Below are 4585 nucleotides of genomic sequence, written 5' to 3'. Positions count from 1 at the left end.
TCTCTCTCTCTCTTACTTTTTACACATTGTTAACGAGCCTTTGTCACTGCTATAACCGGTTGGGCTCTGATGAGGCCCTGTTATTGCCGATAACTTTTAATAGAGACAAAGAGTAGGAAAAATCGGGGATTTAAAAAATCCCTGTTATTACCGGATCCCTGTTATTACCGGGCCTGTTATATATGGTTTTCACTGTATCTATGTCTCTTAGGCTGGTGGACACACAACGGAAAATTACACAGGCCTCAGCTCTTCAAATTCACCCACTCAACTGATACACTGTGAACTAGTCGCTGCAAGCTATCTTCTAAATACTGAATACAGAAGGTCTGATCTTCCGTGACGTATTCAAATTGTAGTTTGAAAAAAGGGGGGGGGGGGGGGCTCAGCTAGTCTTGTTTGAACATATTTTATTTTATTGTGTGAGTGGTGTCAGAATTTTATGAAAAAGGGGTGGGGCGGGAGTGTCATCTCGGTGGGATGAAATTATGTGTTTGTTGGTTGGTTGGGGTTCAACGTCGCTGTAAAGGAAAGATATACAGCGCTTTACTTTCGCGAGCTTTTTAATTTCGCGAGAAAGAACTTTTTTGCGAAAGTAAATAGCTTGCGAAAATAAAGCGTAAGCACAGGGGAAGCAACATTGTCGGCTCGTTTCCATAATACACATAAGTACGTAGACACCGTGATCAAGATAGGATCTTCAGCGTTAGACAGAGCAAACGAGCTATTTTTAGGTTCTCTACTACATTAGAGAACGTAAGTTCTATAGCTTGTACATGTTCTCATATCTTTCAAGCAGCGATCAGCTGAGTGGACGTTAATTTTGGTTGTCCATCGATATCGGTGATGACTGAAGCAGTATGCACCATGGACTATAGAAGGCCGCCGCCTGTGTAGCTTTGCCTGTTGGGGAATGTAGACACTACCTTGTTCTAGTTGTTATTCAAATTAGGATCTCTCTTCCATTCTCACCGACTTGTCACGGAGGCGCTTCGACGTTTCACGCAAAGACCAAAGTTCGATTCTTGTGTGGGAAGAATTCTCATCGAGTATGTTGGTCTTTGTGCTGGGATGTTGTTGTTTTTTTTTCTCAGCCTGGTTGGCCCTGACAGACATGAGGATCGAAGCCCGCCTCCTAAATGATCTAAGTTGTACCGATGTGAGACGTAAAAACAATTAGGCCTACTGGTTCAATGATTAAATTTCTTTGCTTCTCTACAGGTATAATTATATATAATTTAATTAACGTACAGTTCTTTTTGGTATTCTTATAATATATACATGTATTTATATACATTTCAAGCAGCGATCAGTTGAGTCAGCGTTAACTTTGTTTTTCCATCGATATCGGTGATGACTAAAGCAGTATGCATGATGCATTATAGAAGGTCTGTAGCTTTGCCTGTGCGATGGACAGACAAAAAACATCGGGGAAGTAAATTGCTCAAGTACTACTGCACCCCCCCCCCCCCAAAGGAAAAGAAAAATTAATCTTGACTTGGGGTGCGGAAATTTGCGCAGGGTTACACATGTATTGATGTTATCGGTGATGATGGTATCGAATAACCCTACATGGTGTGATGGTGTGGGTGTGACCAAGATTGAAGATTGGGTTTTTAATCCATTGTCCAATGGTCTACTTTTTATACAATGTTGCGTACATGGAGCCACTGACGTTTTGTGTGGGTAGCCCACATCATGGACTTCTTCGCCAAAAAGTAACTCTTGAACAAAAAATTTAAAAAGGACAAAACAGGGTATTCCGATGCAAAGAGTCACCCCACTAACGCTCAAACGAAACATCTATGCACAATGACTCGAAAAAATGTTAATGATCGGATCAGTTTGGGTATTTACTACGAGAATCGCTCGATCCAATCAATCGCGTTCCCTCTGTCGAGGAGAATGAAATTCCATTGATTTGTCCCTTTAGCTCCGGCGCTTATCCCCACAGACTGATGAATATAATATGTGGGGTATACGTAGCTTCAAGGCCGAGACGAAGAAACTAGTTAATTAGAAGTCGCACTTTGTGACGTGATTATAGCCTAGGCAGGCATGGCTTGACTCTTTAAACCAAATGTGCACACCACGTGGCTCCAGGCAAAAGCGTGGATACAAGGGCTCACGCCCCCCTCCCCCCTCCCCCCTCCACCACCCCCCCCCAAACCACCAAGCCGATCCCCACCCCCGTCTTCCCTTTTCTGTAGCTTTCTGTGATTTTTTGATTTTTTGATTTTTTTTTTTGGGGGGGGGAGGGGGGAAAAAAATGGGGTAATTGGATGGTGTCATTGAGCTTAGGTGTACATTTGAATGACATTTTGAGCGTGTGAATTTACAGTCACCAGGGGCGAAAGCTGACTTGTTTGACAGGGTAATCAAAGTGAAACGGGACCAGATATGGCCTGTAGATATGACACAAGAATCTTACTCGAGGCGGCGACTCTGAGTTGTGAATGAAAACAAATCCGGAATTCATATTGTATGTTCAACCGCCAAAATAATCGGGAAAGTATCTTATTAAATATCAGTTCCAACTAAAATTAAATTTAACTTTAGATGTGAATACATAAACACAAAGCAAAGAAGCAGAGGCGTCAGTACTAGATCTATAGGTTATAGATCTGCCAGTGAGTCTAACTCTTTGGTAGAACATGACAATTATCATTTTTTAAATTTTACATTTGGCTGTTTTTGTTAGCCTTCCGCGGCCAGGAGCTGGTGTCATAATCGAGGTCACGATCTGATTATAGGACGGTAAAAAGTCGAGGAAAAAAAGCAAGTGCTTGCAACAGTGAAGAGATTGTTAGGAGTTAGTTCCCCTCACATTTGTGAGGTAGACTCGACCAGTGTTAGTTAGCTTACATAATCAGGGCTTCAGATTGATTTTAACTGTGACCCCAAAGGGGTGAACAGGGTATATGTGGCAATGAAACAGCTATGCACATGTTCCCTTCAACTATATTGGTGGACTCTTCCAGCCTCACTTTAAGCTTACTTAATCAAAGCTTACGACTGCTTATGGAGTGGCCCAAGAGGGGTGAGGAGGCTATTTCTGTGGCCGTGAAACCGTTTTGAATGTTAGGCATACTGTTCATTGTTGATTACGAACGTCTTTTGACATTTAATTTAAGAGGTTTACGTTTATGGATGAATTTGACAGCGACAATGTTTCAAAATTAGGAAGGGAAGCAGTGATTATTTGATTATATAGACGCTTCGCCCCTGACAGTCACTGATGTTTTGTGTACTGTAGCCTCCTGTATTCACTTGGCCTTAATGTTCTATGTGTATTTTGATCGGAAAAACGATTTTTATTGTATCAGATAGTTGAGAAGCAATGAATCACTTAGAATACTTAATGTTAATAGAAACTTGCTTTAGTTATTTAAAAAAAAATCACGTCAAGATAAGCTAATTTGCTATTATAAGAGGCTGGGGTCACATCAACTCGCAAAATTGGTGTATATGTTGTGGATGGAAGTTTTTAATCATGAAGGAAATAAAGCTCAACCAAAATGTCACCAGCAAATTTGCTCAGCATAAAAAAAACCCCCAACAACAACCGAAGGACACAAATCATGTGCACGTATACACTCTCTGATTTTAAATGTGTATTGCCATTTGCAAGATAATAGATAATACTTTCGAACATCTTTACATTTTCACTTTGTCTTTGTATATGCATGTTGCCTCTTTAGTTATGATGTACCCTTTATAATCGAAGCAATCTTAATATAATGTTTGTTCTCTCAAGCCCCACCCTCTTTACAACCCACCCTACGTTACGCCACTGCATGTATAATTTTGTAAGAGCGACAGCGCCAGATCGTCATTTTTTTGTACAATTTATCGTCATGTGTAATATCAATATCTGACCTTCACAGCTGCACTCACCAATTTATACTTGTTTATCTTTTCTAAGGATTCTTAGGTGGGGGCAGTGGTATTGTAGACGATATAAGCGTAGGGATGTAATACGATACATGCATCTATAATTATAATGATTTGGCATAGCCTACTGTTCTAGCTTGTACATCCTCGATCTTGCAAATGTTTTATGCAGTGCGATATTAACAGCGAAATGGCATATGTTCCAGCTACAGAAGAAATGAAACTCTTTTTCCTTAATGAAATTTTGGTAGCAATATATACCCCTCATGCTGTAGATTGTGTTTGAAATCTTTGCTTTATGGCGAGGCTTCTCAAAACTCGAATAGAAGCGGAGTATTTTTTTTTCCTTCACAGATTCACCCCCGCCCCTTTTCTCTTTCCCTTTTTTTTCCCTCACCAAAAATGGAAAGCGTTCTTATCTGTTTTCCAGGATACCTGGGTCGTTTAACTTTAATTTAGGCCTTAAAATATTATATAATAATTATAATTATTATAAATTGATCTAGGATAATGCTCGAACAATTTATTCGTTTTTACGAGTACTCGAGTTTTGTGCTCGTTTCACCACGACTACGACTACAACACACCAACACACAACACATAATTGCCTAGAATTAAGAGTGATTGTTCCATTGTTCACTTCACTCAATTCAATATCCGTCGACTGTAGATCTACAGTAACTAGTGACTA

The sequence above is a fragment of the Aplysia californica genome, unplaced genomic scaffold (assembly GCF_000002075.1).
Source record: "Aplysia californica isolate F4 #8 unplaced genomic scaffold, AplCal3.0 scaffold00502, whole genome shotgun sequence".
Classification (NCBI taxonomy): domain Eukaryota; kingdom Metazoa; phylum Mollusca; class Gastropoda; order Aplysiida; family Aplysiidae; genus Aplysia; species Aplysia californica.
Note: the sequence above shows the minus strand (reverse complement) of the source record.